Source organism: Rattus norvegicus, chromosome 2 (assembly GCF_021556685.1).
Source record: "Rattus norvegicus strain SHRSP/BbbUtx chromosome 2, alternate assembly SHRSP_T2T, whole genome shotgun sequence".
Classification (NCBI taxonomy): Eukaryota; Metazoa; Chordata; class Mammalia; order Rodentia; family Muridae; genus Rattus; species Rattus norvegicus.
The window spans coordinates 218,621,295-218,644,013 of NC_141535.1; the positions used below are offsets into that span (position 1 = coordinate 218,621,295).

At 42.7% G+C, this 22,719-nt stretch overlaps 1 pseudogene; it reads right to left on the minus strand.

The window, feature by feature from the left end:
* Positions 1 to 878: 878 nt before the first annotated feature.
* Positions 879 to 1,159, minus strand: Tmem258l1 (transmembrane protein 258 like 1; annotated as a pseudogene).
* Between the last annotated feature and the right edge of the window lie 21,560 nt (positions 1,160 to 22,719).

Consider the following 22,719-nt stretch of genomic DNA (forward strand, 5'->3'; position numbering starts at 1 on the left):
CAAAGAGTCATTAGGGAGCCATGATAAGTAGCAGTCCCTGAAATATGAGCTGTGTTAACTTTTGAGACATTCAAGAACGCCTTCTGCTTGGCTTAGTGATGTCGGTCACGAAATACAACTAAGCACTTGCTCTAACTAGAGTCACATAATCCTCGGCCAAATGTTTTCCTTTGGTTTACAACATCAGTTATCAGTTTAGGACATTTGTACATGGAGAGGAATCCCTGGGGTTATCAGTGGAAACCCACCCCAGAAGTATAGGTGACATTTTTCCTGATGAAGGAGAAGCTGAGCTTGCCACTCAGTATTTGTAAAAATGGAGAGATGAAACCAGGAGAGGGAGATTATTCCTCTTGGTCAACTCTACTAAAAACTAAATATGTGGCGATTTATTTTTCTCACCCTTTATTTTAGATAAAGTCGAGGTAGTCAGTTGTATGTATGGAAGATACACCATAGCGTTAGGCGGCGACTGGGGATGACAAGATATAAACCTCTGTGGCAAAAGCCATGGCTGCATCTCCTGGGAAGAAGATGAATGGAGAATCCGTGGGAAATTGGTTATTTTTTCTTTTTTTTTAATTGGGTCTCTCTCTCTCTCTCTCTCTCTCTCTCTCTCTCTCTCTCTCTCTCTCTCTCTCTCTCTCTCTCTCTTTCTTCACACATCTGCCGTTATTGTAAACAGCAGGTGGGACATGTAGCAATGGTAAAAAATTAATTTACAGGGGCTGGGGATTTAGCTCAGTGGTTAGAGTGCTTACCTAGGAAGCGCAAGGCCCTGGGTTCGGTCCCCAGCTCCGAAAAAAAGAACCAAAAAAAAAAAAATTAATTTACAAAAGCAGAGACTTGGTGAGCCGCCTGGTGGGTGCCTTGGAGACTCATACGCAGACGCTAACCCAGAGCGGGAGGAAGAGGACTCCGAAGCCCATGAAGAGTGAGGCCACCAAGGAGATGAGGAGCTCTTTGTAAATATCGCGCGTGTACTTGGTAGAGGTGACCTCGTAAACGAAGAACCAGGAGGTGAAGAACATGCCGATGGCCAGAAGTACCGCAGTCAGGTGAGGGAAGACAGCCGGGTTCACTGGGCTGGTATGCGTACCCATGACCTCGAGCTCCATTTTGCCCCGCACAGGATAAACCACCGATCTGCCACCGGAAGTGGATCTTTCTTTATTTACATTTCAAATGTTATTCCCTTTCCTGTCCATAAGCCCCTATCCCCTCCCCCTTCCCTTCTTCTATAAGGGCGTTCCCCTCCCCATCCACCACCCCTTACCGCCTCCCCCCGGGAAATTGATTATGAATAGAGAATCAAAGTCCCTATTAGAAAATTACATTTGGCTGCCATATTTTCTGCTACATAGACTGTCTTTTCACCAGAGAAATGAAACCGTGTTAACCAGCATTTCCGTATGCCAGTGGCGTGGGGACGACCCCGCTTCGTTCTGATAAAGCAAACTTTTTTGGAGGGATGCTAAAGCAGTTAGTTATCCAATATGGTGACCACTGTACTCCATTGCGTGGTTCAGAGGACGCCAATGGACCAGACTAGTTTTTGGTAACTAGGTGCTCAAAGAGTAGAAAGCGCTTAGAATATCTGTCACAATACACAGCAGACTTCCCTCTGAAACAGTCCCCTAATCCCCTCCATGGACATCGACTTGAAAACTAAATGATGTTAGACAAGGAAGGAACCTTCAGGAAGTTTAGGTCCAGTTTTCATTGCAGAGAGGAGGTGAGTCAGGGCAGAGAGATGGTGAGGAATTGGCCCCTCAGCTCTTAAAGTCACAGTTCCTTTCCCCTCTCCTTCCGTTTGCTGCTTCTTCTTCTTCTTCTTCTTCTTCTTCTTCTTCTTCTTCTTCTTCTTCTTCTTCTTCTTCTTCTTCTTCTTCTTCTTCTTCTTCTTCTTCTTCTTCTTCTTCTTCTTCCTCCTTCTTCTTCTTCTTCTTCTTCTTCTTCTTCTTCTTCTTCTTCTTCTTCTTCTTCTTCTTCTTCTTCTCCTTCTCCTTCTCCTTCTCCTTCTCCTTCTCCTTCTCCTTCTCCTTCTCCTTCTCCTTCTCCTTCTTCTTCTTCTTGCATCGTTTTATTGTGAAGAAAAATTAAAGTTACATTTTTTTCTGAAACACCCTTATCTCTCCATTTTTCCCTTGAATACATCTTACTGTGTTCTATTGCTGTAACGAAACGTCCTAGGATGAATATTTTATATGATTTGAAGTTCATCAGTCACTGCTAAGGAGGTTGGAAAGTCCAAGGTGAAGACATGATTAATTCGGTTTCTGTAAGTGGCACCTTGTTCTGTTGTCTGTGGTGTGAGAGCAAGGCAGCTGCCTTCAATCTCTCCCACAGTGGTGCTAATCCTATGCAGGAGGACAGAGCCTCCATGATTTAATTACCTCCTTAATGGCCCATCTGTTAATACTGTCACACTGGAGATTAAGATCCAACAGGCATTTTGAGAGGAGCCACCTTTCAGACTGCCACGGAGAGGAGAAGTTACGATGTTGTTTTGAAAGAAATATTTAAGGATATAATCAGCGAGCAAGTTCATTAAAATATTTACAATTATTTATTGAATTTCAAATACATTCTAGGATCTGTGTAATCCATTCAGGGTATAACGCTGGTCACAAGCATCAGGGCATCTGCTTTCCTGAAGCCTTAAGAATAAGAGGGAGAAAGAACTGGTGACGGAGTCATGCTGTGAATAATCACTGTGAATAATCACAGCTCGGATTAGTTCTGTGAAGGAAGGGAATTAAAGGAACTTGATCAGGATTGTGATCAAGGAAACGATCTCTGGCCCACAATGCACGGACTGAGGTGGATTTAATTAGGCGGAAAGAGGTGTGATGCAGGAGAGGTGGCAGAAAAAAGGCATGGCCTCTTTTTTTTTTTTTTTTTTTTTTAATTAACTTGAGTATTTCTTATATACATTTCGAGTGTTATTCCCTTTCCCGGTTTCCGGGCAAACATCCCCCTCCCCCTCCCCTTCTTTATGGGTGTTCCCCTCCCCACCCTCCCCCCATTGCCGCCCTCCCCCCAACAGTCTAGTTCACTGGGGGTTCAGTCTTAGCAGGACCCAGGGCTTCCCCTTCCACTGGTGCTCTTACTAGGATATTCATTGCTACCTATGGGGTCAGAGTCCAGGGTCAGTCCATGTATAGTCTTTAGGTAGTGGCTTAGTCCCTGGAAGCTCTGGTTGCTTGGCATTGTTGTACATATGGGGTCTCGAGCCCTTCAAGCTCTTCCAGTTCTTTCTCTTAAGCCCTCGAATTAAGAAGTCGGCTGTGAGGGCTGGGGATTTAGCTCAGTGGTAGAGCTCTTACCTAGGAAGCACAAGGCCCTGGGTTCGGTCCCCAGCTCCGAAAAAAAGAACCAAAAAAAAAAAAAAAAAAAAGTCGGCTGTGGTGGGACCAGAAGGGATCTTTGCTATTTGAAACGGTGAGGGTGAGTGCAAGGTGGGGATGCTTGTGGTCTGAGAAGAAGGAACTAGCTGGGGGTGGGGTGGGGGTGGGGGTGGGGTGGGGGTGGGTGGAATGGAACATATAGGAGAGATGGAGAAACAGGAGAAATTACCAAAGAGAGAAAGCAGACTTTGGGTGGAGAGTTTATGCAGAGAAATCCAAGGTGAGAACTCCTGTGAGGACCACCCACTCAGGTGAGGGCTACATGGGGAATGCTATGTGAGCACACAAGGGAGATGGGCTAACCTTAATAAAAAGTTGTCAGGATTGTGACCCTCCCTGCCCTTGGGCATCATTGGTGAATAATCCTTGAGGGTAAACGGAGCAGATACAATGGAGTGTGTGTGCGCGAGAGTGTTTGTGCGTGCATGTATGTGGTGTGGGTATGAGTGGAGTGTGGGCTCTGTGTGTGTGTGTGTGTGTGTGTGTGTGTGTGTGTGTGTGAATTCAGAAGTCCTGTGTATACATATGGTGAGGAAGACACCAGGACCAGCTGTAGGGAGGCAGATCAACTTTGCATGGGGTGATTCAAAGCTTATATAATTCTGGGAACTGGGGTAGGAACAAGTTAGGGTACCAAAATGCCTCTTTAGCATGGGAAAGCATTCCAGGAAGCTCAGTGCAAGCTGAATCCATTCTTATCAGGGAGAAGGGAAGTTGAACCTGAAGTCTTAACCAAAGCTACAAGGCATTCTGAAGGTAGAGATGGGGAGGAGGGGTTGAACTCCCCAGACAAGGTCAGAAAGAGGGCAGCTCTGCCAATGAAGGGAGTCCTCCATATTGCACATGACAATGGTAGACTTTGACCCTAATTAGCAGGGCAACAAGGTCTATTAAGTTTCTATAAAATTGGACGCACGCTTTAGGCAGTTCAACATGCTAAACAGTCATGACATACGAATCTAAGTCATGAGTTCAACTTGGCCAAGGAAGAACTTGAGACCATGGGTTGGAAGGAGTCGCCACGTAGAGTTCAAGTTTGAAGTTAGAGGAGCAAAAGTGAGGTATCAGATAGGAACCCGTGGCCTGAGAGCTCTAATTTTGGGTCAACTGTTAGAGTTTTAGACAGGGTTCATTTGTGATCAACTGTTAGGGTATAAAATGAAGTTCAAAGGGAGGCTTGGGAGGAGTTTATTAATTTATTAAATCTGTCAGAATTGAGAAGTTCATTGCTATTGAAGTATACTGATGTTCTGGGGCATAAATCCAGAGAGTAAATGCTATATAACTGGGCTGGCCCTAATTACATAAAACATGCCTTCAAGTTGGAAGATGACGTACATTTCCATTTTACTTTCATTAAATTTCAATTTTTTTGCTATGAAAGCTGTCACAAAAAGAAATCTGTGGGTTGTATAATGCATTCATATATTAGAATTAAAACTATTGGGGCTGAGGATTTAGCTCAGTGGTAGAGCGCTTACCTAGGAAGCGCAAGGCCCTGGGTTCGGTCCCCAGCTCCGAAAAAAAGAACCAAAAAAAAAAAAAAAAAGAATTAAAACTATTAACATTATAGAAGTGAATAGTGTTACAACCAACATGCCATGAAATAAAGTTGAATGTTTGTACAGAGGGTTATGTGGGATAAAACTAATTAGGTTTTTCTAGCATCCTTTTTTTTCCTTTGCAATAGCCTGAGGCAGCATGCATTACAGCATGAAATATGCTTAATAAACCACAATCGTATCAACATTGACATCAATAAGGCTTTAAGTTTGTGCTGGCCAGTCTTACGTCAACTTGACACAAGCTAGAGTCGCCTGGGGAGAGGGATCCTCAAGTAAGAAAACGCACCCAACAGATTGGGCTGGAAGCTTGTGATGCATTTTCTTCATTGAGGAGCGATGAGGGAGGGCTCACCTTTCTGTTGGTTGTTCCAGACCTGGGTAGGTGGTCCTGGGCATGACAGGAAAGCAAGCTGAGCAAGCCAAGAAGAACAAGCCAGTAGGCCACCCTCCACTCCTTCATGGCTTCTGCTGCATTCCTGTCTCCAGCTTCCTCTCCTGACTTTCCCAATGCGGACTACGATCAGGACATGCATGTCCTGATGATGAAACAAATCATTTCTTCCCTCAGTTACTTTTTGTCACAGTGTTTTATTACAAGAGTAGAGACTGTAAGACAGTGTTGAAGTGGTACCATCATAAGTCAGAAATATGGCCAAATATGCCTAATATAAGTATGTTAAAATAATATTACAGATGCGACAAAGCTGAGTGTGGTTGGACTGATGGGACATTCACAATGTAACATCTGCAGAGGTCATGAAGGAAGCGATGCAGCCATGGGGACTCCTTGTCAGCTGGAATGCGGAGCAAACGAGCAGCTCTTTGTTAAGCCATCTGCTGAGCATTTTCATATTGTTTCCTGACGATGTTCGGAAAACATGGCCTATACATTTCATGGTGTTCCTTGATACCGTGCTTACCCCTCATTCTTCTTCTCACATTGAAAGCCATTAAAATGTGTTTATGGGTTCCGATAGATCCAGTTTAAAGCAGAGCGTAGTAACTGTCAGCTGAGACAGTAGTGGAGAAGTCCATGCTTTAAGAAAAGTAATTTTTTCGGTCCCCAGCTCCGAAAAAAAAGAACCAAAAAAAAAAAAAAAAAAAAAAAGAAAAGAAAAGTAATTTTATTCTCCTAAGTTTTTTTATCTACTTTCTTTGAAAAAGTTTGAATTTCAAAGTGGTATATGGTGGTTTATAATCCCAGCAGTCATCAGTCTGAGGTAAGTGGATTACTGTGAGTCTGAAGCTAGCCTGAGCTACGGAATGAGTTTAAGGGTCCAGAATAAGACCTTGTTTGTACTTGTTAGATTTTCTTCTCTTTCTCCTTCTCCTTCCCCTTCCTTCTTTCCTTCTTCCCTTCTTCCCTTCTTTCCTTCCTTCCTTCCTTTTTTTGTCTTCAAGAGAAAGTTTCTCCATGAAGCTCTGGTTGAATTCACTCTGTAGACCAGGCTGGCCTAGAACTTAGAGATCTGCCTACCTCTGTCTCCCGAATGCTGGGATTAAAGTGTATGACACCACTGCTTTGCTTAGCTTTGCTTTTCTTACAATGTGTTTGGTGATTCAGAATTTGTTTCTCTCTTCTCAATAGGAAGTTTATGGAAACCCCTGTGCCTAGGTGGACAATGTAATGCAGCAGAAAATCACTTCAGTGACTGGCTAGTTTTTGAAACACAAGGTGGATAGGCATCATGGTTCTGGAGGGAGAATGTGTCAAATAATTTGTGGCTTCAAAAGATTCTTGCCTTTGCACTCACACTCTGCTTGACAGACTGGCTTTGCAGTTGCAGGGCCAGTGCAGTCATGCAGAATCCTCTAATCAGGAGGATGAGCAGCTTAGGCCTAAGGTCCTGCAATCTCATAATTTGTTACCTATTGGTGAGGTCTGCTAGCGAGGGTGGCAGCTGCAGAGGGTTTGCAGCGTCAGCTCACTTCTGGTCCCTCTCCTTTTCTTTCTACGTCTTCAGACTGGTTGCCTGCCCTCACTTCTTTTGCCCTGGCCATGGTTGCTTACCTTCCCCTACTCACAAACACCCGCAGCTGTTGCTACTTTCTGTAGGTAGTCAGGTTGCATTGGCGGGGAGGAAGCTGCAATGGGGCAGGGAATATAGGCAGATCCTGCTCTAGTCCATTGTCCCCATTATGGGTCAGTCCACAAAAACAGAATATATAGGGTTTACGTGGGACCCATAATATCCCAGAATAGAACGAGGTGCTAGCTGTTTCTGATCTAAGCTGGTGAGTCCGTGATATGCTTGTCAGGTGAGTGAACAGGAGAGAGACTGGCCACCTATCCAGGTGCTGAATGGAGCTGAGCATAACATGCTAGGTTTTGGGTGCTTATTAGCCACCGGCTGGAATGTGGGGGCAATGGAGTTGTGGGAAAGGCCAACTTACCTTCTTCCTCTTCTGGCCAGAGCTGGGGGTGGCTGTTGGGACATAGATCCCATGTCAAAAGTCACAGAGATATTCTGGGACACCCGTGAAGAGCTATACTAGCCATGAAAATATCCCTACGCACAATGGAGCATTACATCAAATAAATAAATATTTATTATATATTAGATATAAATACTATAAATATATTCTATATAAATATATATGAAATAAATAAATTAATTAAATAGAACCAACAACACAGGAAGAGGGGGAGAAGGGTTTATATGCTGCAGTACCTAGACTGACACTTTTTTCTATTTTTATAAATGACTTTCATTTTGCCTTGAAGCAGAGTGTCGATATGTTGTCCTTGTCTGCAGAGTTATCCAGTGCGTGAGTCTTTTGGAAGGAAAGGACAGAGGTGGAAGAAGTCAAACGCGGTGTGGTGTTGGGTCATCATTGCAGAATCAAGCATGAGTTCAGTCTTGCTACTTCAGTCAAGTGAAACAGAAGAGTTTTGTGTGAAGAAAATGTGTCCCAATTCTCAGACCCGGTGTAGACCAACAAATGGCAGGAAGGTGACATTGAACTGGGACCCCTGATTTGTAGGTGATTGCATGGAAATGTTGGGATACATGATGTAGCCGAGGCCACCAGGACCCTTAGACTCAGCCTCTCTGTCTAATTGCCATGGTTTAGGAAAAAGATTGAACATCTGAATAAGAGGTCAATGCTTGCATTTACTCACCAGCGTGGATCTGTACAGTGGACCTGCCAGTACCAAGGTCTACTTGATGTAGTGAGGATCCAGGTTTTCACTACATACGCATAGCTGTAACTGTAGAAGCGATTTAGTTTCCTCCTCCTCCCCCTCCCTCCCGTCCTCCACCTCTCCCTCCTTTTCTTTTAAGATTTATTTTATTTATGTGATTTTACTGCAGCTGTCTGAGACACACCAGGAGCGGGTATCAGATCCTATTAACAGGTGGTTGTGAGCTACCGTGTGGTTGCTGGGAATTGAACTCAGAACCTCTGGAAGAGCAGTCAATCTCTTAACTGCCGCCGTTTCTCCTTTCCTATTCTTTTGGTTCTTTTTTTTTTTTTTTTGGAGCTGGGGACCGAACCCAGGGCCTTGCGCTTCCTAGGTAAGCGCTCTACCACTGAGCTAAATCCCCAACCCCTCCTATTCTTAAGCAGGTTCGCACCTCTGAAAATTTTCGAGTCCTCTGAAACAATGCCAGTTGGTGCAGAGTAGTTTTTCCTTCTCGGGCGTCCGCTGGGCTGCGCAACCATTAACTGCCACTGGGTGGAGCTAAAGCGCCAGGCAAATTACTTGCCGTGGTCAGGCGATGTTATAGGGAAAGGTTACTGATTTCCTCAGGCTTTGAGAATATTTTATTACTTGTCTATTTCCCTTGAATTTTTACTTGACAAAGTTTGAAGGCTTTTTTTTTGGTTTTAGATTAGAGATATTAATTTTGTGACGAGTGGAGAGATCCTGGAGTGTTGAAGAACGATACTGTTAACTCCCTGGTCAGGTGCATCTGGTGCTGCCTGGGCAGGTTTGTTACAGTCTTAATAACTAGTGACATGAGTTAAACTTTGGGGACACAGGGGACTGTTCTGTACTTTCCTGCTGCCTCGAGATAGATTGCAGAAATGAAAGCATTTCTTAAGTTTCACCAGTGCCTGTGTACTGGAAATTACATCTAGGAAAACGTCTGTTATTTCTGTTATTACACCAGGAAACTTCCACTTTATCTGGATGTCCAACATCTATTGCCCATTTCTTTTTCTATAGAGACTAGTCGCTTCTGCCACTTTGTAAGTGCTCTGGTGATACCTCTTCATGAAAAAGTACTCTGTCTCAAATTTACCACTAACCTGTTAATTCTCATTTTTATTTTCGTTTTTTAAGTGGGGTAACCAGTAGGCTGGTCCCTACCTCTTGTAGTTGAAGATTACCTTGAACTTCTGATCCTTTTGCCTCTATATCCTGAGTCTAGGATTACAGGTGAGTGCTGCCATGTACCCTGGATAAATGTGGTGTTGGAGATGGAACTAAGGGATTTGAGCATGGTAGGCAAGCATTCTACTGTCCGAGCCGTATTCCCAACCCCCCCAATGTTAATTCCTAAATTACAAATACCGGGTGTTAGAGAAATGCCAAGACCCACAACCAAACATTAGGCGGAGCTCTGGGAATCCTGCAGAAGAAGGCAAGAAAGGACTGTAGGAGTCAGAGGGGTCAGGGACATCACAAGAAAACCCACAGAGTCAACTAACCAGGGGTCATAGGGACCCACAGAGACTGACCTGACAATCAGGGAGGTTGGATAGTTCTGACTTAGGTCCTCTGCGTATATGTTAAGGTTGTGTGGCTTGGTGTTCTTTTGGAACTACTAATGGTGGGAGCAGGGGCTGTCTTTGACTCTTTTGCCTGCTTTTGGGACCCCCAACCTCATACTGGGTTGCCTTGTTCAGCCTTAATGTGAGGGTCTCTGCCTAGTCGTATCGTAATGCTATGTTTGGTTGATATCCCTGGGAGGCCTGCTCTTTTCCTGAAGAGAATCGGAGGAGGAGTGAATTTGGGGTAGAGGGAACATGAAAGGGAGGGACTGGGAGGAGAGGAGGGAGGAGAAACCTCCATAGGGATGTAAGGTATGAGTGGAGAATAAATAAAAAAGGAACTACCACCACCACAACAAAACCCCAACAAATACTGGATGTAAAATCAAGTCTTACCCAAAGACCGAGAGCTCCTACACACACACACACACACACACACACACACACACACACACACACACACACACACGGTCATTATTCATTATATCATCACTGTCAGGCAGTAGGACATATTTAAAATAACCTTTCACTCCCTGCATTTTCACCCGCAAGCTCACTGCTCTTCTGCGTGAGCGGTAACGGTGTTTCAGAGTGAATAGGAATGTGGGAACTGACTAGCAGCGAAACATTCATCTGGTCCAACCGAGCCAAACGTGGTGTGACTTTGGATTAGAAATGACTTTAATTTTCTCTGAAGACCTTTCCTATTGTTCTTTCTAGTTTTTTTTCTCTCTTCATAAATTGGTGACAAATTCTTACCAAAACGGTTCAGCTAGAATATATAAGCATTGACATACATCACTTATTCTCTTGCGATTTTATGACCATTGAATACAGATTCTTACAGAATTCCAATGTTAGTTTTATAGAACAGGTCAGGAAAATCCACCTTGTCCTTATCGTTGGTGATTTTTCTAGCTGCACTTTTCTTTTGAGGAGGTAAAACGATTATTTCTTTTTAATGAAAATATTTAAAAATTTGTATTACTTAATGTTTTTTCCCCTGATGTCTGTGCACCGACTGTATGCCTAGTGCCTGAGGAAGTTCCAGAAGAGGGTGTGAGATCCTTTGGAACTGGGATCCCAGATGGTTGTGAACGGCCATGTGGGTGCTGGGAATAAACCTAGGTCAGCTGGACGAGCGGCTAACTTGTATCTTCTCTTAGCTGCTGAGACATTTCTCCAGCCCCACAAAACTGTTTCCTAAAATTACAACTAGCTTATAATACACTCACAGTGAAAGAGATGGTAAATTCTCACATTAAAGTACAAGAGCTGAAGGGTCTTGAGACCCCCATATGAACAACAATGCCAACCAACCAGGGCTTCCAGGGACTAAGCCACTACCCAAAGACTATACGTGGACTGACCCTGGACTCCAACCTCATAGGTAGCAGTGAATATCCTAGTAAGAGCACCAGTGGAAGGGGAAGCCCTGGGTCCTGCCAAGACTGGACCCCCAGTGAACGGATTCTTGTGAGAAGGGCGGTAATAGGGGAGGACCCATATAGAATGGGAGGGGAAGGGGTTAGGGGGATGTTGGCATGGAAACCTGGAAAGGGAATAACATTTGAAATGTAAATAAGAAATACCCAATTTAATAAAAATGGGAAAAAAAAGTACAATCTTAAACGTATTTGAAAGATCTGTGTTGTGACTGTAGTTGTTTTCTGAATTGTGGGTTGAAATAAAAATGTCCTCGCCTAACTGAGTATTTTCTTTTGGATATTTATCTTAATTGACATGTAATAATATGGAAACTGAGCATATTAATAGGCTGCCGGTTTTGATTCATGAGTGCTAATTTCTTTTGTCTGACTCATTCAGATGTTGTAAGCATTGTTGTTGGTCAGGCTTTCTTCTGGGCCACTTGACATTGACCGCTAAAGTCACCTCTCTCTATATTAGTTTAATGCTAGGCAAGAGGGATAAGGGACAATGGGATCATTAGCCCAGGAAATTAACCCTGTGTAGCTCAGACTAGCCTCCAATTCAAAAATCCTCCTGCCTCAGGCTCCCGAGTGCGTAAGACAAGAAGTCATGTCTAGAACATGTTTCTTCCTCCTTCCAGAATGAAAATGGAAGCATTGGCTTGGGAGTAGGCCATACACTCTCGTCTTTATGCCCCCGGGCACAGGAACTTGTGATCTCTCTTCCTTTGCTTTTATAATGAAGGTGTGTGGCTCCTGTAGCCTACCAGCAGTAACTAATGGGAACTGCTACTTAGAATAAAGGAGGCATGGGTGCTGGAGGCTGTTCCACAAATAACTAATGATTTAAGGGCTGCACTACAACTTTTCCTTCTTTTGTTTGAAGATTATTTATTTACTTTCTATGTATATACTGTAGCTGTCTTCAGACAGACAAACCCAGAAGAGAGCATCGGATCCTGTTACACTGATGCTTGTGAGCCCCCATGTGGTTGCTGGGAATTGAACTCAGGACCTCTGGAAGAGCAGTCAGTGCTCTTAACCACTGAGCCATTTCTCCGGCCCCCTTTTCCTTCTTTCAATAGCTGGAGATACTGCTGTACAGACACCAGAATGACGTAATCTAGAGAGGAAACACACTTTCTGTTCATAGACTGTTGTTGGATTTGGGAATGCAGATATAGATCTGGATATAGATTTTTCTCAATAATATAGACTTTTCAGCTTGGTGAGAAGGTTCAGTGGTATCCTAGTGAACTGTCGCTGTGGACTGGAAGCAACTTGGGGGAAGGAAGGGTTTATTTTGCTTACATGCCCTGGAGACTAGAGTCCATCATTGAGCAAAACCAAGGCAGGGATCTGGGGGCAGAAACAGAAGCAGAAGCCATGGAGGAGTGCTGTTTACTGGTTTGCTCCTCATGGCTTGCTGCTTTCTTATAGCACGCAGGGCCACCAACCCCATGGTGTAACTGTTCACGGTGGGCCTGGCTCTCTTACATTAATGGTTAATTGAGAAAATGTGCTGCAGGCCAATCTGATGGAGGAATTCTCAACTGAGTTTCCCTCTTCTGAGATAAGCCTTGCTATGTCAAATTGATGATAGATAGATAGATAGATAGATAGATAGATAGATAGATAGATGATATAGATAGGTAGATACATAGGTAGACAGACTGACAGACAGACAATACAAGTAGTAGCTTTGGAGAAACCCTGATGGATCAGAGTTGACTGGGGACCAGAGTGGCTGGGGAGAACTGACTCCCCAGAGTTTCCCTTTGATCTCTACATGAGTGCTACAGCACAGACACAGACACAGATACACACACACACACACACACATGCAGGTTAAAAAACTGCAGAATTTTAAGATGGCCCTGGGTATACTCTAATCTGGAATAGACCACTCAGGAGCCAGGCATGGCCGGTATCCTTTTCAAGATCATCCTCTGTAAAGACTCAGGGGATTGAAATGCAAAGATTTAAAGTCTTAGCTAAGCCACAGATGATTCACGGCCTGAAATACTTCCTGCTAGGGAAAACATGGATCATATGGGACCCGGATTTCTCCACAGGCTGCTTTTTATGCTCCCCAAAGTCCTCATGATGCAAGCCTGGCTTTGTGATATCAAACCTAAACATTTGTCTACACCGCATCCAAAGGCCAATTTTTGTGAAAGCAACACTTTCAAACAGAGAGTTGCTTCTTTATTTTCTTAAGGATTTATTTATTATATATAAGTACACTGTGTATATAGTGCACACCATAAGAGGGCATCAGATCTCATTACAGATGGTTGTGAGCCACCATGTTGTTGCTGGGATTTGAACTCAGGACCTCTAGAAGGGAAGTCAGTGCTCTTAGCCACTGAGCCATCTCTCCAGCCCCAGAGAGTTGCTTCTTTCTAGTCCTGACTGTTTAAACAATGTGTCAGAGGATGGGAGGACGGCTCATTGGCACGACTTGCATGCAAGTGTGAGGACCTAAGTTCAGATCCCCAGCACCCAGATAAAGAAGCAAGGCATGACGACCTGTGCCTATAACCCCCATGCCTAGGATGGATGCTTGGAGATGGGAATCTCTGGGGCTTAATGCCCAGCCACCCAGCTGGGGAAATTGTAATCCTTAGGTTCATTCAGGAACGTTGTCTTAAGGGAGCAGGCGTCTCTGGCCTTCACGTGAGCACACAGGAAGGCGAATACATTTACAAGCTCCTACCCACAGAAATGTCTAAAAACTTAATAACAACCATTATAGTTATCGAGGAAAAGCCAAGACCCCCCAAACAGAACATCAACAAATGAAGGCAAAATAGAGAAAGCCAGGATTCTGAACTTGACCTCGATTTCAAAGGAGCCAATGCCTGACACAAGGATTCTGAAATCGCCATCTTGTTAGAGCTGCCTTCAGCCAGAGCTTGAGAAAAATGAAATGGAATCGTACTGGTCATGCTCGTGGCCTGACACCTCAAGAAGGTGAAAATGTCTCCCATTAGGATCCTAGACAGAAGGTTTTCTTTGTTTTCTTTACCCCAGTGTGGACACGAAACACATAGAAACCGTACTTGTGATTTTGATCTTTTCTGGTGCTGCCAGTGTGTTACAAGGGGGGTATGTCGGGATATCAGGCATGGGAGAATAAGTCCCAGGTCTCCGTCCTCGCTGTCACGAGGGAAAACAGCCCACACCCTGCAGTGTACTGTATGGCTAAGCATGTCAGGCGCTTCGAATGCACCGCTGGCATTGGTGGTGCATACGATGTTTTCATTTTTTGGTTAGTTTACTGGTATGCAACTTCTCCTGCAAGTGCATGCAGACCCCATGAAGACGCCTTTAAATTTGTGTCTTTTTGTTGGAGAATTGTTGCCCTGGCCTGTTAAGCCAGGAGGTTGTGCATGGAGTTCTGAACTATGTGAAAGCCTGTATTCCCCCTTCTATCTTGGCAAACTAACTTTCATCTCTGTGTCTGTGTTATTGTACATCTCCACACATCCATGCTGTCTCTTGAGAATGCACTTCTCCAGTGCCTCTACCCCTAATCCCTTCAGAACATGGGGTTTATCTTTCGCGTCGCCTCTCAGAAGTCATTTATATTTTTTTCTTAAGATACTGAGATTTCCCAGATCATAAAGATCCACAGAGAGCTGTTTGTCAGCTTTTAAAGTCCTGACTTTGATTCTGGGAACTCTGTTCTTTTCCATTCCTCATTAGCAGACCGATAAGGGAAACCAGCCCGTGTTAACTGTGCGGGGAAATTACATTTATGTTTTCAGTTTGAAAATTGCACCAGTTAATTATTATTGAAAAAAAAAAAGTAAGGCGGGCTGGATAGATGGTTGAACGGTTAAGAGCGCTTGATGCACTTGAAGAGAACAGCGAAGAGTTCTGATCGGGTTTCCAGAACCCGCGAGGTGGTTCACTGTGACTCCAGTTCTGGGTGATCTGACTCTCTTCTGTGTGCACATGCAGTGTGTGTACATACATGTGGGCGAAACACTCATACACAGAATAATTAAATCCTAGATTACCACGAGTAACCCCATCTCATAGACCACTTAAATATCTGCAAGAGTCAAACTTATTAAACATGCTTAGCTCTATGATTTCTTCTTGTTGTTTTGATGCTAACAGAGATCCCCACAAATGGCTTAAATACAATGGTAAAAATTAATCTTTACGTTCTACTGTCCCACTCAAAAAACTCTATAAACATTTGCCATTTTTTTTCTTAAGGAGTCAATCCAGAGGTTAACCTGATAAATGTGAGGTTGTTGTAATAAATAATTCAAACCAAGACCAGCCAGCAGAAACAGATGGTGCTTCTGGAAGAAGCTGAAGTTTCCATTCTCACATGAACATAAACCTTTTGCTTGGAGCTGTGCAGCTCCATGGACTTACGCACAGGCCTGTAAATCTATGTGGTTTCTTTCTTTCTTTCTTTTTTTTTGTGGTCTGACTCACATTCTTTTAATTTGATGTTTCTCAAGGTAAGGGAAGCAGAGGCTGAACTCCAAACCCAGGAGCAGAAGCTCTGGTTATTCTCAGGGCGCTCAGCTATCTTTCTGGTTCTGTCAGTGTTTCCTGCCCCTCCGCTTTGCATGCGAGAATGCATATTCCAGTAAGAGGACAAAGAGCGGGTTAGCAAGCTTTTATTGTCCTTAAGCCTAGGTTTAGTTCCCCAAGTTCAGCATGAATAGGCGTGTAATCCGGGGGATGGCTCTCTTAAGGTAGTGAGTTGAGGGCAGAGTGTTGAAGGTACCCCATTTTTGCCCCTGAAATTTCAAGTGATTAGCAGTTCTTCTGTGAACAGTTGTATTCGAGGGGTTAAAACTGGGTTCGATGAATAATCGGGAGCAGAGGGGAAAATGCATCAGAAGAAAGGACACACGGAAATTAATCAGATCCAAACCCTAAATGAGCTTATAGACAGCTAGAATGGCATGCAGAACAGAAATCCTGAAGCTGTACACCAAATTTATGCACTTTCCCATCACCCAGACCAACTACATCTTTATTATTTATACATAGAATATACATTTATTATTTATATATACCTTAGTATATATATTCTATTGGTTATGTTCTTCTAGGGAACCTTAATATATACATTGAGTCACTTATAGAGCATAAGTAGTTGATTCTTGCATTATTATTCCATCAAAGCTTCTTGGATCACCATGTTTAATAACCTCATTGGATGTAATTACTGATACAACTTTAATTACATTTGTCAGTTGGCTTTTTACTCTGTATGACATGTCTTTCTATTTTTCTGTTTCCCAAAATTTTGCGCCAAACAACTATAATGTTAAGAATATATTTCTTGGGGTTGGGGATTTAGCTCAGTGGTAGAGCGCTTGCCTAGTAAGCACAAGGCCCTGGTTCGGTCCTCAGCTCCAGAAAAAGAAAATAAAAAAGCACCCCCCAAAAAAGTCAGCAAAAGAATATATTTCTTTTATGGCCATTTTAATCTTTTTAAATAGCACAAATATTTGTGTGTATATTTATGGGATGTAATATAATATTTAGTCATCTATTTTTAAGTGACAGAAACCATATATTTACTTAAAAAGGAATAAAAATACAGGGGAAGACAACATGACAAATTCACGTGATAATGATGTTGAAAGTTTGGGTGCATTCATTTGTAGGCATTGATAGGACAGCAGCATAGAAGGGCAGATGTGCAGTGTAGACCGGTCACATCAGGTAGCCAGCAGTTCCAGGTCCATCCCTTCAAACACCATCATTTCTAGGGGCCAGCAAGTTTGAAACTCTTCCCTTCTAGACAGTTTGAAATGCTTAATTAGTTGTTACAGACATATTTTATTTTGCTTTGAACCACTTATTTGTGCCGACTTCCTTTGATACATTGAAAACAAGGCGAATGCCATGAACTTTACCAACTTATGTGGTTGGTAAAGATATACTTTGTCAAGGTTTTAAGACATTTGTGTGCGTGCATGCATGTGTGCACGAATACGTGTGTGCATGTGCACGTGTGTGAGTGTGTGTGTGCATGTGTGTGCTCATGTACGTATGTAGAGGTCAGAGAACAACCCTAGGTGTCAGTCCTCACCTTCCACCTTGTTCGAGATGCCATGTCTTGTTTGATGCTGTACCAGCAGGTGGACTAACCTATGGACTTTGGCGGACATCTTTGGGACGACCATGCATGGCTTTTAATAGATTCTGTGGTTTTATACTTGGTCCTTACATTAGTGTAGAAATTGCTTTACTCACTGAGTTAGCTTCCCATATACCTAGTTATTTATTTTTATTTTTATTATTTATTTGTATGAGGAACAAGTCTTTGATTCTTGAAAGTTATAGGCAAGGACAATGGAAGGCAAAAAAAAAAAAAAAAAAAAAAGAACATGGAGTTGTCACCTGATTTGTTAGCTGGACTTTTATTGCTAACTTTTTATATTTCTGTTATTTACCACTATTTGTCTGTAATTAAATGAACCGTCTTGTAAGAAAAGATAGCTGCTTCCAGAAATACAGTATCTGAATATGTGTATCTTAGCAGCTCCCCAAACACTAAAACACAGAGGTCCAAGGTTCTGGAGAAAGCAGATCTTGGGTGTTCTGAGGCTGGGAATGCTGAGGGCTATGGCTAGTTTGGGAAATGCTGTGGTTTCTTGAAAGTATAGACAAGGTAGCTAGAATATGACTCAGCAGTTAGGCTGAGGGGGTATTTGTTGAAAAGAGGAAGCAAAAGGGCATGGAATAGGAGGGGGAACTATAGGGAAGATGATGGGGTTCAGAGGCAGTGGGATAGTGATGGGATGGTAACCCTGTGAGTTTGAGGTCAGTTTAGTCTACATCGCAAGTTCCAGGCCAGTCAGGGCTACACAGTGAGATGCTGTGTCAAAAGCAAACACCAGGAAACTTCTATAGAGAGGAACACCATCCCATGGGAGGCAGAGGTAGAGGCATGGCAGTTATGGTTGGCTCAGGCTGTACAGCAAGAACTTGTCTCCAAATAGTAACAGAAACGAACATATACAATGTGTTTACAGTAGACAATGCAGTACTGAATTGTTGAATGGCGTTTCCCTTGTTTATGTCAATTGTCAAGTGGTCCTATTGGATAGAAGTGTCTGAAAGAGGTGAGACTTTGATGTATCGTTAGTATTAAAACAGGTTTATTATCCCTCTAATATATATATATTATATATACATATATATAATATATGTATATATTGCTGTGAACCTGGCGGCACTGCTATTAGCAAAGGGAAAGAAAAATAACAGAATATTCTGTGATATAAACAAACTAACTCACTAAGGATAAAGTGACTTTGTGCTGTTACGTATGTTTTCAGTGCCATTAGCAAAAGCAAAAAAAAAAAAAAAAACAAAAAAAAACAAAACCTTCACGGTTTTAAATAAATTAAAATGAAACGATTCTTTTCCAGTTAGCTTCTATCCAGTTAGCAGAACAGGTTACTTCTATAACCCTGCAGGAAGTCTATATTATTTTAAGATTTTTAATTTAAAAGAATCTAAGATAATTGCATACATATATGTAACATGTTGTGAGGCCACTCCCTTTGAACATCATAATCTTCCCTACAAGTCCCCCTCCTAATTCATGTCCTTTTGCTCCCTCTTTTTAACTGCTTGCATTGCCATGGGTGTAGCCTTATTTACTGAGTATCAGGGTATTTACCAGCTAGCGTTTTCTGAAGGAGGGTATGGAGAGTCATTTCTTTGGTGGTGTGGCCAATAGTAACTAAGCTGCCCACCCACCAGTCAATAACCTAATACTTGTGCCTATTGATTTTAAAATCAATGTCATAGGAGGAATAGCTTCCTATATTTGCTAGGTGTGGAGAACACTGGGGAAATTCAACAGCCACAGTGAGCCCTCACCAGAGTGAAACAATTACAATTTTTTTTTTTTTTGGTTCTTTTTTTCGGAGCTGGGGACCGAACCCAGGGCCTTGCGCTTCCTAGGTAAGCGCTCTACCACTGAGCTAAATCCCCAGCCCCAACAATTACAATTTTAAAGGAAATATTCAACCTACTCAACTGACTGCCCAGTCTATATAGCTAAGGAATTCACTTTTTTTTTTGGCAAATTGTAGACTATGTATATAAATTATCGTCATCTAAAACATAGTTCTCAGTGAGTTTTAAATCTCAGAATAAGAAGGAGTCAAAATATAGCCCTAGAGACTTAAGCTCCAGAGGGTCCACGTGTTTAATGGTGTCCTTGTGGACTGGACCAGTGTTTCACCATGGTTCATTTGCTGGCTGCTTGTGGTTCCGATCCCATACGATCAGGCATAGTAAAAGCTAGCACAAGAAAAAGCTCATGCTGACAGTATGTTAGGATCCTAAACCCTAATAAGAAATACATTGTAGACATAAATATTAAGGAAGTACTTTTTTTTTTTTTAGTCAGGAGAAGGGCTACTTAAATGGTAGATTTGTTAGACTAATAGAGATTTAGATTTTAAAATTATTCTGTGAATTTGATTAATTTTTTTTACAAAGGTTTCTAGCTGGCCCCACCCTGACTTGATGGAAAGAATTTTCATGTCTTTTAAAATATCTAATCTCTTTTTGACTGGTTGGCATCGAGTCCTTGACAAGTGTTTTTGTTTGTTGACACCCATGATGTTCAGAAAGGTCCGCACCCTTGGGAGCAGCGATGATCGTTCACAGAGTCTTTTTATGCTGTCTTTCTTCACCAATAGCATCCCTGTGACTCACGCTCAGAAAGGAGGCTGTGCGTTCATATGCGTCTGTTCTATATACGACTTGTAAGATTAAATGTTTATGTGGGAAGTACTTGGCAGAATAGCTGACCGTGTTACGTGTCTTAGCTATTATTACGTTTGATATTATTACACTATTTGCTTGCCTCAATTATTGGTTGATTATTTCTCAAAGTTAATCCTGAAAAATTAACACATATTTGCTCATTTTCATATACACCACTGCTTCAAATAGCTGCACAAATGTATAACCATTTTAATGTCAGTTCTAATGTGGGAAACAATTGTTTAAAACAGAGAGATATACCACACATAGAGTAGTCCAGAAAGTAAAGGTATAGCCCGGTGATATATTATAAAGTGACCGCCTATGCAAACCACCAAGTCAAGAAATGGTATACTGTCTCTTCTCTCCAGCCTCTTTGCTGCCTCCCAAAGTAAACTAATATCCTGACTAAGATCATAAGCATCTTAATGTTTTTATTATAAATCAACCCAAGTACATGCCCATGATCTCCAAGTTTAGCCAAATTAAAACTACTTGTGTAAGTTAAATTGATTCTCCTTTCGTAAGTTGGCTTCTCTATATCGGAGGTTTGGCTTTTAAGTATCATCCTGCGGTGACATTTGAGATCAGTTTTTTCAACATCTTAGTAGCCTAGAACTCCCTTGAGTGAGTATAAGTCACAATTTCTATTGATTGATGGACATTTATACTTCAAGTTGTTTTACATCTGAAGGCGACCTTCACAAGCATTCTTTAACATGTCCTGGGATACACATGTACATCTGTTATCGCTGGTTACTTTCCTGTGAGTGGAGAAGGTGTATATGATCCTATAATTTACACCTACAATGTTCCTCATAAGCCCGTGTGTTAAATGCTTGGTTACAGCACTGTCTTAGCAGGAAGTGGTAGAAACCTTAAGAAATGAGGCCTGATGGGAAGTTATAGGCTTGTGCTCTTGAAGGATATCATGGGACTTTGGCCTCTTCTTATATCTTTCACATCCTGGTCATGAGGTAACTAAAATGCATTACCTTATCACAGGTCTAACCCTAACCCTAATCCTAACCCTAACCCTAACCCTAACCCTAACCTAACCCCTAACCCTAACCCTAACCTAACCCCTAACCCTAACCCCTAACCCTAACCCTAACCCTAACCCTAACCCTAACCCTAACCCTAACCCTAACTCTAACCCTAACCTTAACCCTAACTCTAACCAAGAGTGGATTCTGTAACTGTTGGCCAAAATGTACCTTTTTCTCCCCACAGGAAGATCATTTCGGGTATCTGTTGTAGTAATGGATAGCTAATGCAGGATCGGATTTGAGGAGTGTTCTAGGATGTTCCTAGCTAGTGTACTTTCCATTGGTGTTATAACTTCTCCTGCTCTGTAGACTTCCAAATGTAAGTAACCTATTGGTTGCTTTTCTCATTTCAGTGAACAAAGAATCCACCAGAGGCGGTCTGAGTGGGGGTGTCTCTGGCGCCCTTTATGTCATTGCTTCAGATGGATTTCAGTTTGCCATTGTTGGAGAAGGCGTGGCTGTGGGTTTGACTGTGTCGCTTCCAGTGGTAATATGAAGAAGAAGTGTTTATATGGGAAGCTGGACGGTTATCAGAGAGCATGGCTGGAATCAGTGGAAGGTAAAACACTCAAAAGGCCGCTAGTGGTGACCTATATTTCCCTAGCCAGGCTCCATTTCTAAAGGGTCAACAGCCTCAAAATAATACCACTTATCAGAAAGCAAATGCTAAAAGCAGGAGCCTTAGAGTTAACCCAGGAGAAGTACCATCATGTAGACTTCCCTTTCTTGTCGATCTTGGTTGCTGTGGGTTCTCAAGGAGGATTTCATCCCCAGTCCCATATCACTTGTCATATTGCTGGCCCATAACTTATCATTCAGGTTTGGTCTTGTTCTCTATTGTAATGCTAAGTGTGGGCCCCCCAAGTCTCCATGTAGACCCAAGTGACCCTGCCCCTAAGTTATTTCTGATCAGTAAATGAAGATGCCAACAGCCGGGCAGAAGAAACATAGGTAGGGTTTAGGTTTCCTGGGCTTGGGATCATTAAGAATCATGAGGAAAAGAAGGTGAAGGAGGAAGCAGAAGCCACCATGGGTTAGGTGAGTCACAAAAACATGGCCCTGAGGGCTGGCCAACTGGAGTTAAGAGCAGCCCAGATGAAACACAGTAAGTAATAACTCATGTTATCAATTTGAAAATAGATTCTAAAGAGTAGATCTCTGCCCACTCTAGTGCTGATTAAGGCTTATTGTAAATATGAAGGTTGTATGTGTCTTTTAACCAGGAACTCAGTGGTCAAGAGTGGCGTAGAAATCCTGTGTCGGGATTTAGTAATTCCTACAACACCATGTCTTGCTGTGAAGAGGGCACCTACCTCCTTGCCCACATCACTGCCTAAAAGCATTGACTTCCTCATTGATTAGTTCTGCACCTCAAACGCTTTTTGAAGGTTTTGCTTAGTGATGGTTAATTTGATTGCCAAGTTGATTGGACTAAGAAAGGCTAGGGGATTAGTGAGCAGCATTAAACTGTAGGTGGATTAAACTCTTGATGGAGTCCTAACGTGATGTCTGTGTTGGGAGGTGTGACGCAGGGGAAGACGTGGGGCCTATGGAGAAGTGGGACTTAGGCAGAAGGACTAGATCAGCAGGGGCCCGTGACCTTAGGGTCTGTACCTGCTGTAGAGTCTCTGTGGTCCCTTCTGTCTCTCAAGAACTGCAGACAGCTCACTTCAGACTCTTGCTGACACACCACCCTGCTCAAGCGCACGGGGCCAAGCAACCATGGACATGGGCTGAACCCCTCACAACCACGGGCTCAGAC